The 15,624-nt window shown below is 36.9% G+C and overlaps 1 non-coding gene across 1 annotated transcript; it reads left to right on the top strand.

The window, feature by feature from the left end:
- The first annotated feature begins 14,841 nt into the window (after positions 1-14,841).
- On the top strand, positions 14,842-14,948 carry LOC141716536 (small nucleolar RNA R71). The gene has a single exon (XR_012573242.1). It is a non-coding gene; the product is annotated as a small nucleolar RNA R71 (small nucleolar RNA).
- Positions 14,949-15,624: the final 676 nt, after the last annotated feature.

The following is a 15,624-nucleotide window of genomic DNA, read 5'->3' as shown; positions in this document are numbered from 1 at the left end:
TATATAAAGGACTAGAGTTTAGAACAAGAACAAAACAAGCATCGAAAAGTATCTCCTAAATCGAAGAATACAAAAGAAAGAACAAATTCTTCTTCTCCTTAGCCTTCTCGTGTGCTCTAGGTCTTCTTAATGTTCTCCCTGGATTTCTCTTTATTAAAAACATCTTCTTTTCTTTATATATAAGCCCCTGGATCACCTAGACTCTCCAATCTTCAAATTATAATAGAATCAGGATTCTGCAACTTTGCACTGGTGCGGCCGCGCAGCACTGGGGCATGGGCACGCTCCTTCTCTAGAAAACATGGTGCGGGCGCTCCTGACCAAGCGTGAGCGCGCTGACATTCTGTTGAAATTCTGAATTTTTCTTGTTTTGAGGTCCTTTCTTCGTTCGATCTTTCTCGACTCCATTCCTGACCTCGGATTAATATATTATCATATCAAAAGCTCATTTCCTCCTCCGACTAATGCCCTGAAATAACTAAACACAAAACACCTAAAAAATACCAAATACTTGAGTCCAAAACACCAACTTAAGCCAATAAGAAGCGTTCTAAGTGATTATAAATTCCACTTATCAGCCATTTGTGGGAAGACAACAACAACCATGGTACTCACACGGAGCAGAAACAACAGTGTAACAGACGATCCTATCCCATCACGAACAATCGCATCAGTGATGGAGATACCCCCGCACTCAACCTATGCCTCTACTCAAGGAGGAATATTAGTAGGGGCATCTGAGGCTCAACCTCAAGGGACGAATCCCCTAATCCAATATCCGGCACTAGGGATGAATCCCCCGGCTCCTCAAGGGTCGGATCCCCAATTTCTGCAACTACATGCTACTATAAATACTCAACGGTCGTGACCCCAGAGGCCACCAACCCACCTTAAGGGATGCCTCTATACCCCAAAGTTGGAGGAAGTGGTTCTTCTAATCGAAGTGAAGGGCAAGGGTGGACGCCCCTATATATCTGTGGCTTGGTTCTCATCCCTGAAAATCGAGAGTTCTCTGGACTCTACTCTGCTAGAGACTCCGACTCGTCGGATGATGAAGTGGCTCCAAGGAATAGGCGTGCTGGTAAGGAGCCAATGCCTAGCGGCTATCAACAACCCAGTAGCACTCAAGGGACGATTCCCCAAGATGTACAAGAGAGGATAAGGGCTCATAAAGATGAGATCCAAAGGCTGAAGCGTGACTTGGAGACGCACTTGACACTGAGACATGTACCTGCAGCGAGGCAAATGGATTTCCCTCCTATCATAGACTTTTTAGGTCCAACACCAAGAAGGGCTGCATCCCCAAGGGCTGATCCAAGTGATCAGATGTTTCTTGGAGATCTTGATGATCCGAACCTACCATTCACTGAAGAGATAATGAATGCTCATATCTCAAGGAAATTTAAGATGCCCACTATCAAAGCATACGATTGTACTGGCGACCTAGCTAATCATGTCAAGATGTTCTCTAATGCCCCGTTGCTACAGCGCGTGAACGATGCTATTAAGTATCGGGCCTTCCCTCAAACCCTGTTGAGTATGGCTCAAAGGTGGTACAACCATCTACCCCCGAACTCGATTGGATCTTTCAAAGATTTGAGCCAAGTTTTCATCAAGCAATTCATTAGAGACAGAGTACACGAGAAGAGGTCGGCTTCCCTCATGGGTTTAGTCCAAGAAGCAAAGGAGTCCCGGATCTTGCCGACAAGGTAGCTCTGATAACCCTACAACAAGGGACTAGAGATGAATTCTTTAAGATGTCCCTGGCCAAACGCCCTCCTGAAAGCATATTACAGCTTCAAGATAGGGCCGAAAATTATATCTAGGTGGATAAAAGTATGAAGAAGATGGTGGTGAGTAATGAGCCCGTAGGCAATAAGAAGCGGAAGACAGATCAGGAGTACGATGCCAAGGACAAATATCCTTGAACTGGAAAAAGCTCTGACTCCTCTTCTAAGAAGAATCTGCCACCAAGGATCACTGAATATGCAAGGTTGAACAGTCCAAGGAGCCAAATACTTATGGATATTGAGAAGGAGAAAGAGTTCAAATGGCTAAAGCCACTAAGGGGAAATCCCGAGAAAAGAGACAAGAACCGATATTGTAGGTACCATAAAGATGTTGGTCAATATACTGATGATTGTAGGTTACTCAAGGATGAGATTGAGTATTTGATCCGAAGAGGAAAATTCGGACGTTTCACCAAGGGTGAAGAGGCTGGAGGCGAAAAAAGGGATGGAGATCGAAGAGGTAACGACAGGGATCGTAACCCACAGCCTCGAGGGCTAGTAATCAACATGATCTCAGGGGGTTATACAGCAGTTGGGACTACAAGGAACTCTCGAAAAGCTTATGTGAGGGAGGTAATGAGTATAGTCGGAGAACCGTCTAAGCGTTCCAAGTCGGAGATGACGGTTGAGTTCGGTGATCCAGACCTTGAAGGTTTGAAATTTCCTCAGGAGGATCCTTAAGTCATCACACCAATTATTGGAAATTATCCCGTCATGAGAATTTTAGTAGACAATGGAGTTTCCGTGGATATTTTGTTCCATGACACATTCCTAAGGATCAGTGGAGAAATGAATCCTAGGGGAATGCATAAAGGTTGGCATTTCACCCTTAATAGGGATAGTATGAGTTTTGACAGTATGAATTGGAAAGGATTAAGGTAACAACAACCTTTAAGGATCAGTGGAGAAATTTTTCAGAAGTATATAGACAATGATTCTAGTATTAGTAAATGGTATCTTGATATGCCCTGTGCCTAGGGTGTACCTGATGAAGGATTTAAGGATAACCTTAGAGGTTTTACAAGGAGAAAGGTAATATTCAAAGTTCTCAAGAATAGAAATTTTTGATGAAGGAAATATGACGTACTTATAATAATGCCAGGTGGGGCACGTGTTCAACCATAAGAAAGTATAGATTGACCCAATGAGGGTCGGGATTGGTGAAAACAAGAAGGACCCAAGAAAAGAGACGTCCTAAGTATGATCGAGAGTTAGTCGTGACAATGTTCACATCTAAAGACTAAGCCAATGACTTATGGAAAAAAATGGTGATTTTTTTTTCTCACCAAGACTTAAGAAAAGCATTTTCACATAAGCAGTGATTGAAATGAGGTAGAAAATTTAGTTGGAGATGGTTAAAATGACATTGATTGTAAGGAAATTTTAGTATCAGGAAATGCCAAAGAGGTGGTCGACACTTTAAGTGTAAGAGGACAATTATAAGCGCTCGTGCCAGAGGAATACAGTAATGATGGTTAAAGCCGTGAAGGTAGTATTATGGTATGAAAGATTGACATTCCTTCTGATGATTGTGCGATACTCAACCATAATAGTAGTTTGGTAAAGATTTAATTCACGTTATCGCTGTGAGCGGGCTACATATCTTAGAAGGTCCTATCTTGAGATAAACCAGGACCATGTTATGAAAGGACTAAATGAACCTTTGAGCTTCATATCTTCTAATAAAGAAATATGGTTAATAATGGTATTAGCCTGATATCGTTGCTTATATTGAAACTCTTCTGAAACTTTTTCTGCTTCATGTCATGTATGTACATCAGGATCAGGAGTGTTCTTCATGAATCATGAATGGTGATTATGTTACCTCCTTAGAAGGATTCGATACGATATGTATGGACTCCGTATGGTTAGCTATTGAGACTTCATGGAAAATGAATGACTACAGTAGGTCAATGGTGGGCCATAGTAATGCAGGAATGATTTTGCGAGTAATGAGCCGATTACTTACAACCGTGAGAGTTGTATTGGAATGGATGTTGAGAGTGAGTACCACTAATCGTGTCGTGGTGGTGTATAAGTTATCATTGATAGGCTAATTAAGTCGATTATCTACCTATTGGATACTTAATCCTTCTTATCAATAGAGAGTCGTATTACTATACGAGGAAGGTTGCGGTGCAAGCATAGAATTCTAGTAACGATGATGTCTAGAATGAGATCCCAGATTCGATTTTCGATGTCGAGGGAGTTTCAAATGTGATTGTGTATAAGCTCGAGCAAGAGCATGGGTCCATAGAATGATGGACGGAATAGCAAAAATATTTAAGCAGGTGAAATGCGATGCTATAATACTTGATGTTGATATATATACGTATACATTTTGTTCTCCTATAACCTCTATAGTTCAGAGGTATATTCCAAGCCAGATATTTTATGGCAATATTTTTTCATATGAACAATTCTCTTCAGTTCGTTCTTTTCTCTTCTTTTCATTTCATGTAAGCTGAGAAGAACAACCCTTCCAGAAGGGGAGGTATTGCCAAATGACTATCTATCTGTGTGATAGAAGCCTAGTAGGATACCACATATTGTTTAATTGCTTGTCAAGTACTAAAGGTTGGCCACCTTCTGTACTAACTATGCAATAGAACAAGTGTTCATGATCATAGTGATCTCTCAATAAATTCTTTTACTTCTATACGAAGGACCAAGCTTTCGAAGATGGAGGCAACTAGAGATGAAGTGGTACCAAGTACGGTGGTATTCCGATTCTAACGCGTTCGTGATACTAAGGTTGACGCGATTATTAAAAGGTTAAACTCTAGCGAGTAAAGGTATATCTAGAATAGTATTCTGTATGGAAGATAGTACCGATTACGAACTGGAAAAGAATGGGTATTGAGAAGCAAAAGCTATAATGCTAGAAGCTATGATGAGAGTCTGTGCAATAGACTTGAAAGAATTTGGAATGATCACTTAACGCGGATTGAGTTTTCTTACGATAATAGATCATATGTCATTATCGAGATGTCGCCTTATGAGATCCTTGAGGGAACACAATGTCGATCTCCCTTATGTTAGGATGAAGTTGCAGAGCACAAGATGCTCGGACCAGCAGTGGTCCAAAGGACCAGGGATATAATAGATCTAATCAGAGGACGGCTGGTAGTAACCCAAGATGGACATAAGAAGTATACTGATTTGATAACGAAAGGACAAGGAGTATGAAGTAGGGGACCTAATGTTGTGAAAGGTATCCCCTTGGAAAGCCTTGGAAAGGGTTGATGAGGTTCGGAAAGAAAGGAAAGCTAAGTCCACGATTTGTTGGACCCTTGGAGATATTAAGACGTATTGGGAAGTTAGCATATGAGCTAGCCCTACCCCCGAACCTGTAGCAAGTTCATAACGTGTTCCACGTATCAATGTTAAGGAAGTGTAATCCGGATGCCAGACAAATAGGGGCATATGAGCGCATAGACATGCAACCAGACGTAACCTATATGGAGCAACCAGGAAGGGTTATAGATTGAAAAGGAACAAGTGCTTAGAAGAAGGGTTATCAAACTAGTCAGAGTTTGGTGGTAGAACCACAATGTAGGAAAATCTACTTGAGAGTCAGAAAGTGCAATGCTAAGAGATTATCCCTATTCATTTTCTATCTAATTCCGGGACGGAATCCTTTTAATGAGGGGAGACTGTAATAACCCCAATTTTTGGAATTTTTGAAACACTGATGAATAGTAACTTTTGCTGATGATGCTGATTAAGAAAAATTATTAGAACACGCTATATAGGAGTACTGTTATGGAAATTCTAAGATCTTATTAGTATTCTATAAAGTAAATGAGTGTATGTAAAGGTCGTTAGAATTCGAATTCGAATCCGGACACTTTGATTTTTCCCGAAAATCTACCAGATACCGAAAGAATTGAGTATAAGGTAATATAATTAAAATAATTTTTAATTAAGGATTATAAGAGAGGATCATTAAAGAATTATAAAATATTAGGAAAGGTGTAGGGGAACCCAAGTAATAAGATCCCGGATATGATCCCTCAAACGACGAACGAGAACGAGAGTTAAGCGAACCGTAAAATAAATAAGCGACCAAGGGACAAGCTCATGCAAGTAGGATGGGAAGAAAGCTTCCAAGAGAAGCCAAAACATGTGGTTAAAAGTTAAGACACCCTTACACCACAAGAAGTGGACATGTGGCATATTGATGATGCAAGAAATGATGTAATCAAGAAGAAAAAGCAATATATTTTGCAAGGTTGATTTACAACCAAGTAAATTCATTTCACTTTCCAAAAAATCAACCAAGCACCATTCATCTTCTCTCCCCCATTCCAAGCTTCAAAGCTCTCGGCCAAAACAAACCCAGCAACTTCAAACTGTCATATCTCCTTCAATACTCACTCAAATGTTGTGTTCTATAGCTCGTTGGAAAGGTATTGAGATGGCCTACAACTCTTGTTCACAAGTATTGTCCAAATATTCATGGTAAGACTCTCATTTTTACAGTTCTTTCAATCGGACTTTTTGAACCTTCAAAGCCTAACTTTGTGTTCTTGATTTTTTTGGAAAGATCAAGCTTGTAGGAGGCTCCCTAAGGTTTCCTAGCAACTTAACACCTCCCAAGGAAGGTATAAACTTCAAACCCTAGCCATTACTTTGAATTATTAGTGAGTTTGATGGTTGGTTTTCTAAATGAGAAGCATGCCCTTTGATTATTAGTAGTTTGATTTGAATTTGGAGTGATTTGGTGAATGAATCTTGTTATAGTTAATAGAACTTAATTGTGGTTGGTTGAGATGAAGAATCTGGAGAATATGGACTGGTATAGTATTATTTAGTTGAGTTTTTGATGTGTTAATAATTGTGGAATGTTTGGTGAGGTTTTGGTGTAGTGAGAAATTTGGAAAACGCGTAAACATAGCCGTCGTAATGCCCGTTTTCCTTAGACTGTTGTACATGAATCTCGGACCAGATAACTCACTGACCAATCTGTAACGTTGCCATTTTTAGCAAGATTATATCGTAAGCTTCGTTTTGATATGTGGTTCGCTTGAATCTGATGTACGGTTTAGGAGAAACGACCGTTTTAAGTAACGATGTTTCGCGATCGAACCATTTCCCGTCGCCTTACTTTAAAACCTTTTTTAAGGCCCCTAAAAGACTAATTGGATTATGAAACAATTATGTAAGGTGGGTTAGGCAGTTAAGAAAGTACTCGTGAAAGATTCGCCTTAAAATTCGTAACGGTTAATTTATTAAAATTGGTGGAGCCGAGGGTATGCAAGCGATTAATGCAAATCGTTAAGCGTATAAGCGACCGGTAATGTATGAGTGGGTTTTAACTAGTTTATTAAGCGACCATGGTCTAATTCCGGATTATGTTGTTGTTCATAGGTTACCGGACCCACTCTAAGCTTAAGTCTATCCCGGAACACTCAGTCAAGTTTTCTACCCGATATACTGTTGTTGTGATGTAAATATATGTATATGCATTATCTTGTGATAAGTGCATGATTGTTACTAGCAAATCTTGCGATATATTGGAGCATGCTGATATGGTATATATGTATGTCTGTTTCATAATCTTGATATCTAATTGTTGATTCAAATGCTTATAAGTCGCATAATACCTATGCTAGAGATAAGCAGTAGTTGCGTATACCCTTAGTATAGGGGACCCAAAGGTGAACATTTTCTAAACCAGGAGTCGATGTTCCCGAGTATAATATATATATATATATTTATATATATATATATATTGATATAGTTTTCAAAACTATTAATCGAATAAGGTTTATTCGATAATTTTATTTTATTTAATGAATATTATTTTGAATATTCATTCGAGGACTTATGACTCCGCTTACTTTATTTAATAAATATTATTTTGAATATTCATTCGAGGACTTATGACTCCGCTTATTTTATTAAATAATATTCTTTATTTTATTAAAGAATAATGTTTCGATAATCAAACTTATTTTCGATTATTCAAATAAAGATCGTACTTTCGTATAAGTATATCTTTGGTTATTTATTATTCATTTCAAGTATGAGTTGTAAAACTTCTACTTCAATTAATTTATAAAGATTATCCTTTATGGGAATATTATTTAAGTAATAATATTCAGATATTTTCTCCAACATATCGAGACTGATTTATTTTATTAAATCAGTATTACTCAAACATTCTTAAAAATATTTTCGAGTCTTCAAAATGATTTTTAAAAGTAAGAGTGGATCCCAAAACTCATTTTTAGATTTAAGATCTTCCTTTCGAAGGAGATTTAAATACTCGCTCAAAACCTGAGGGATCCAGCTCTGTGGTGTATTTTATATTCGCGATGAGGTTGCTGTTTTGAGAAAACATTTTGATTACTTGCCCAACGTTCGGGAAGTAAGTCCATCTATTTGAGTCGGCATAAGCAACATGGGATCAATGGGCGTCCATGAAAGTGTAAGTGGCTCAGTGGGAGTCCATCAATGCGTAAGTGGCTGAGTGGCAGTCCAGCATAGGTCCTAATGCGTCCAGGGTGATGACCAGTGGGGAATTCGTCCATCTACTAGTAGAATAGGTTACTTATTGGTATCTTTTCCTGATCAGCAATATATCAGGTTTATGCCAAGGTTTTCTTCTTTCCAAATTCATTGGATATTATAACTCTGTTTATACTTTTCATAACAGAGGTTTCCAAGGAAAGTATGACATATATATAGGTGTATATATATATCAGGACTTAATGAAGTATCTCGTAACTTCATTTCTTTTGAATGATATTTTAAAGATTGAATCTATTCAAATCTTATCTTGTAGTCTCATCTATGTGATGAACTTTTGAAACTGATTATACCTTGAACGGTGGTAATTCAAGTAGTATTCGGAAAAGATATAAGTATATTGGAGTATCTCGTAACTTCACCTTTTCAATTATATCTGGTTAATGATTATCTTATGCATGACAAGGATTTTCAGAAAAACGTTGAGACAAGGTTAGATATATGAGATCACCTTGCAACGATATTTTTTTATACAGTTATAAACTGGAACTCTGTGTATATTATACATGGCAGAGGATTTCAAGATTTTGAAAAGTATATATACATATATACTAAATATTTTGCGACTTGATCGCATTAAGAGATCAAACTTGGTTCATTTCTTTTTGACCAAGACTTTCATGAGTACTGTGAGAATGCTCATATTTTCTAAATTATTATGCATATTATTTTGGTGGGCTTGTTGCTCACCCTTGCTTTCTTCTTTCATCACACAACAACAAATATAGAAGATGAACATGACCAAGCTTCCAATTCACAAGCAGTTAGGAAATGTTCCGCATTTTTCTGAAAGCATTGATGCCGTGTAGCTGAGGTAGGATCTACCAATAGGCTAGGTTTTCGACTTTTGATGTACCAGAATTATGTATATTTATGAATCATAATAATGACAAAGAATATGTAAATTTATTCAGAAACCCTTTTAAGGTGTATTGGTTTATAATTGTGGAATAAAATGACTTATGTTATTGTTGGATATTCATCTCTGAGACTATAATTTGTGGTGTGTGTGTATATTGTGCGGTCACAGTACGCAGTAGTTGGTTGATTATTAAGATTAGGTATTATTAAGGGAAATAGAACTCGTGACAACCCGGATCCCCGACCCCAGATTTGGGGGTGTTACACTTGAGCCCGATGGAACTGGGGGCATGTCCTCCTCATAGAAGACATGGACGTCCGTGAGAATGAAGAACTTTGAGAGAAGCCAGCAGAGGACTTGATCCCAATTCCCCTAGACTCCTTAGAACCTGAGAAGGTCACATATATTGGAGCATATTTGGATAAGCCCTTAAAGGGCCAATTGACAACATTTTTGTAAACAAACAGTGATGTGTTTGTTTGGACGACAGCTGATATGCCTGGGATTGACCCCAACCTTACAACTCATAGTTGAATATCGATCCAACTCGGAAGGCCGTGAAGTAGAAGAAGAGAACTTATGCCCCTGACAGGCTGGAAGCCATTAAACAGGAGGTCGAGAAGCTCTTAAAAGCTTGATTCATTTTGGAAATGCAATTTCATGAGTGGTTTTCCAAACCCGTAATGGTTAAGAAGACCAATGGGAAGTGGAGGATGTGAATAGACTTCATTGACTTGAATGATGCATGTCCTAAAGACTACTATGCCCTACTAAGGATTGATAGCCTGATCGATGCCACTGCTGGACATGAGATGCTGAGTTTCATGTATGGCTTCAGCAATTATAATCCAATTAAAATGCACAAGGATGACACCCCAAGGTATATTTCATAATTGACTTTGGTGTCTTTTGTTATCTTGTTATGGCTTTTGGGATTAAGAATGCAAGAGCTACCTATCAGAGATTGGTAAATAAGTATTTTCCCATCTAATTGGAAAGACCATGGAGGTCTATGTTGATGACATGTTAGTCAAAAGCCTAGCTAAGAAAGATTAGATTAATCACCTCATAGAGGCATTCGAAGTGTTGAGGCACCACATGATGATGTTAAACCCCACCAAGGGTACTTTTGGTGTCAGGTCTGGAAAATTTTTAGGTCACATGGTCTCGAAGAGGGGAATCGAGGCCAACCACGATAAGATCAAATCCATCCTAGAACATGGAGCCCCCACACTCCATCAAGGATGTTCAGAAGCTGACCGAAACAATTGTAGCTCTAGGGAGGTTCATCTCCAAGTCTGGAGACAAATGTCTACCATTTTTCAAAACCCTTAAGAAGGTGAAGAATTTTGATTGTACAGATGAGAGCCAAGAGGCCTTTGAACAACTGAAGAAGTACATGACTGAAGTCCCATTGTTGGCCAAACCTAGTCAGAAGAACATCCTTTACTTATACCTCATGGTATCTCAACAAGCCATGAGTGCTGTTTTGATTAAGGAAGAACCGAAATCTCAGAAGCCGGTCTACTACGTAAGCAAATTACTCCATGGAGCGGAGTTGAATTATTATAACACTGAGAAATTCGCATTTGCCCTAATCACAGCCTGGAGGAAGGTAAGGTCATACTTCTAGGCCCACAAGATCGATGTCCTGATGGACCAACCCTTGAGGAACATTCTTTATAGCCCAAAGGCCAGTGGAAGGCTCATCAAGTGGGCGATTGAGTTAAGAGAATTTGACATCAAGTACAGGCCTAAATTTTCAAGATTTTAAACTTAGCCCTGATTAGGGTCGATTAGTGAGATTTAGTGTAATGCCCTCCAAACCCGGGGTATAAGTCCGGGGGTTACTAGCTAATTACCAAACATGTACAATCTTATATAACAATTAAACATATATATCTATACCCCTTTAATACTAACCTGGATCTTTATAAGTTAAAGTATGAAAACAAGAAACATACTCTAACTTTATTATAAGCCAAATTTAAATTCTCACATAACTCTCTTTATTACAAACCATTGTCTAACAGATTTTTAAACTACATTCATCTTTATTCCACACACACACAACTATCTACACTACACCTGCTCAGGTAACTCAAAGCTTTCCTCCTGAATTGGGATCAACACCTTTGGTATTTGAGGATCCCGCTGCTTGACACGTTTCTTTACCATGCGAGTCCTGATAGGTTTCATTTTCCTTCTTAACTGAAAATAATAAGGTGAAGAACAACAAAGAGGGGGTGAGCTATGAGTTGCTCAACAAGTCCGCAATATATAAACATTAATATAATAAGCTAAATGAACCGGTAATTTGGTTACATCTACAAAGATATAACCTCGTGAAATATGGATAAATGCCATGATTGGAGAGTATCAATAAACTAATCTGGACATAATTTCACACCTATATCCTGCTGATCAGCCAAATACAATGCAGATCCACACCTCAATGTATAGATCCATTCGGGTACCCAGGCTCTACGGCCCAACACAAGGATCTGGTTAATACCCGGTCTGAAGGATCAAGTGTATACCTAATCCTAATCATCACCATCCAGTCCATAGAAGAGTAACCAGAACAATCAGTATGCTTTGATGTATTCCAACATCGGAACATATTAGGATATATGTATATGTATATACTATTGGAATATGAATAAAGGATTTAACGAATTAGGAGAAATCATAAATAGAAATGAAATATGAATAAAAGAATAATAATTATGTATCGGTGTTTGTGAATAGAAATTATCGATGTGTAACTACGATAGGAACCAGAAAGTAATTCACTATTCTAAAATTAGAATAGGGGAAAAACTTGACTTTTACACGATCTACCACAAGTACTTCACCGTCTTCTATCACCGGCTAGACTTGCCTTGTTGGCTTCGCTTCTATCAAAGAAACAGACTTATTTAGTCATATCGTATCTCAATCGCGTCTCAAACCAACTTCACATAGCTCTTATCGTCTACCCGTACGTGTATTACTAACTCATATAATAATTATTCACAGATAAGACTCAATTAACCACATAATTCATATAAAGCATAAGCCACATAGGCATTCTAGGTTTAAAATAATTTTTAGATTCAAATTCGACTCGCTATTTACTTTACTGAACCATATCTGACTCGTTTCCTATTTTCGGGATTTATTGGACTCGTCTCTATACATAATAGGGCTTATAAGTGAATAATCATCTAAATTCGACTCGCTTCTAAAATAAATTAGGATTTAAACTATTTTTAATGAAAACAATTCATTTTTCTGAGTCGAAGGGCTTTCGTTTCGCTTAAATCGGGTAAACGGTCAATTATTATTCAATAAATACAGATAAATCAATTTATTATTCAATATAAATAATTATTCCTAATTAATGAACCCTAAAAGTATTTTTAAATAATTATTTGGGAAAAATCAGAATTAAAAATGATTTTTCCATAATTTTTGAAATTCAAATGAATTTATTATGATTTATTGAAAATTATTTGATTAATTATCAAAATAATTAATCACTTTTATATAATTAATAATTAATAAATAAATAAATAAGGAATAAAGAATAATTAAAGAAAAAAGTAATTCTGATTTTTAGAAAATATTTCAGAATTATTTATAATATAAAATAATTAATTAATTAATTAATTTATGAAATAAATAAAAACTGATTTTATAATTAATAAAAATAAAATAAAAATAATTTTTCATAATCATTTGTCAGAAATCAATCTCTGACAAAAATTGATCAAAACCGGGTTCCAGAAACGAGTCAAACGGGTCAAAATCCGGGTCGTCAAGAACACCCCGGATTTTGCCACCGGAGCAACTTCCGGCCAGCCGTTTTCAGGCCAAAAACAACACTTTTTGGTGAGTTTTTCACAGGGGTTCAATTCCAAATCATCCTAGCAGTCTAACTCCGGCCAAAACAAACCAAAAACATCCCGTAATCTCCAACTCCGACGAAATCGATCAAAACTCCGGCCAAACATCAATCTACCAATTATGTACATGAAGTTTCACGTTATGTAGTTCAAATCAAAGCTTATGAACTCTACAATCAATCCCCTAACATCCTATGTATCTCAGCTTTCTCAAAATAAAAAAACGTATAAATCAAAAATTGGGTATAAACCCTAATAATCGAATTCGATCATACATGAATCGTTTGTTCAATTAACTACCATGAATCGATTGTAAACATCATAGAGAAGTTATATCAATCATCAAATCATCCTAATAACCCTAGAATCAAAAAAGACCCAAATCGAACATAAACCCTAGAAATCAAAAATCAAAATATACGAATTAAAACATGAAATTGATATCAAAAACAGAAAGAACGGATCAAAACCTTTGATTTGAGTACTTGAATCACTCGATTTGATGCATTAATTAGCTTGAAATCACGGTTTGATTCTTCAACCCGAATTCAAAGATCCGACCCGAATTTCAGAGAATTTATGTATTTTTCTGATTTTTGATAATTAATTAATAAAATTAAATAAAAATTATATTATTTATAGTAGGTAAAATAATACACCTAATTAAAATTAAGGCCCTAATTATACATCATTTAATTTTAATTAGCCCCAAATTTTTATAATTTTTGGGTATTAATTTTGAATTTTTAAATATTTAATAAATACAATATATATGCCAAAAATGTCCAAAAATTGTGAATAATTCAAAAATGCAAAGAAATGATATATTTGAAAGTCCTATAATTTTATAAATATAAAAATGTGATTTTTGTGGGGTTTTTAACACCCAATGGGGCCCAAAAAAGTCATTTTTCGCGAAACAAGAAAATTTATAAAATATCTAGATGTTCAGAATAACGCAATGATACGAACCATTCTAGGAAAAATAAGGCCATTTATTTTATTTGAAATATCAGCTATTAAAACATAGTTCGGGTCGTATAACTTTTGATATGAAGGCTTTAAATACGAAGTAAAATATCCAATAATAACCCGGAAAATATCATGACTACACTGAATACACGTAGCACATAGCATGTAGGGTTTTATAACTAATTACACATAAATGACATAATATAACACATAATTCATCTTTATTATGATGTAATACAAGCATAATTTCCCAGTCGTTACATCTATCCCTGATTATGGCCAATAAATATATATTACACGTAATTAACCTAAATCAAGGTGAACGTGTAATTTTTTTAGCCCCGATTAAGGCTGTTTAACTTATTTATGCATATGATTAGTGTGAATTAGGGATAATTAGTGATGTATGCCTACTAATTAGTCCCAATTAAGATGAATTAGCCCCGATTAGGGCAGATTAGCCCTGATTAGGGAAGATCAGTGTATTCTAGCTTTAAATTAGGCTATTTTAAGCCTAATTAGCAGCTTATACATGGAAATAAGTCTTGATTAGGCCTTTAGCTGTGCAGTGATAGCCGTAGCTGTATCCACCTCCAGAATTCCTGCTACCTTACCTTTTGGTAGCCTCTGAGTTGGATTCTGATATTCATTCGCAGCCATCATCTCAATTAGCTCATAAGATTCCTCATAGCTCTTAGCCCATAAGGCTCCACCTGATGCTGCATCGAGCATGGGTCTTGACTGTGCTCCCAAACCATTATAAAAGCAATTGATCACCATCCAGTCAGGCATTCCATGATGAGGACACTTCCTAAGTATCTCCTTATAGCGCTCTCAAGTTTCAAATAAAGATTCATCCGATTGCTGCGTGAATTGAGTAAGAGCATTCCTGATTGCAGCTGTCTTTGCCATTGGGAATAATTTAGTAAGGAATTTTTGAGCAAAATCCTCCCAAGTCGTAATAGAACCAGCTGGTAGAGAGTGTAACCAACTCTTAGCTTTATCCCTTAGAGAGAATGGGAAAACTTTCAGTTTCACAGCATCTTCAGAAACATTATTGAACATGAAGGTGTCGCAGATCTCGATGAAATCCCTAATGTGCATATTGGATCTTCTGTTAGAGCACCCCCGAATTGGACTGAATTTTGCACCATCTGAATTGCGCCAGGCTTGATCTCAAATGTATTAGATGCGATAGCTGGCCTGACAATGCTAGATTAAATGTCATTAATCTTTGGTTGAGAATAATCCATCAACGCTTTCATTGCTGCTACTGGTTCTCCTATTGTAAATATCACTTCTTCTTCGACTTCTTTAACTTCTTCAAGAACTTCTTCTCCCAAGTCTTCAACTTCCTTATCTTCTTCAATTATTTCCTTACGAGACTGAGAACGTGTTCGCATACACGCTCTCTAGAGTACCTGAAACACAACAAAGTAACCATAGTAAGTAAAGTAATCTGAGTCAGTGAACTTTAACGACCACTGATGTCAAGCACATAAACTAAAAATTAACACCGAGTCCCCGACAGTGGCGCCAAAAACTTGTTTGTACGCAATCACATGTAGTATAA

The sequence above is a fragment of the Apium graveolens genome, chromosome 3 (genome assembly GCF_009905375.1).
Source record: "Apium graveolens cultivar Ventura chromosome 3, ASM990537v1, whole genome shotgun sequence".
NCBI classification, from domain to species: Eukaryota; Viridiplantae; Streptophyta; class Magnoliopsida; order Apiales; family Apiaceae; genus Apium; species Apium graveolens.
Note: the sequence above shows the minus strand (reverse complement) of the source record. Positions and strands in the feature narration are given on the sequence as shown.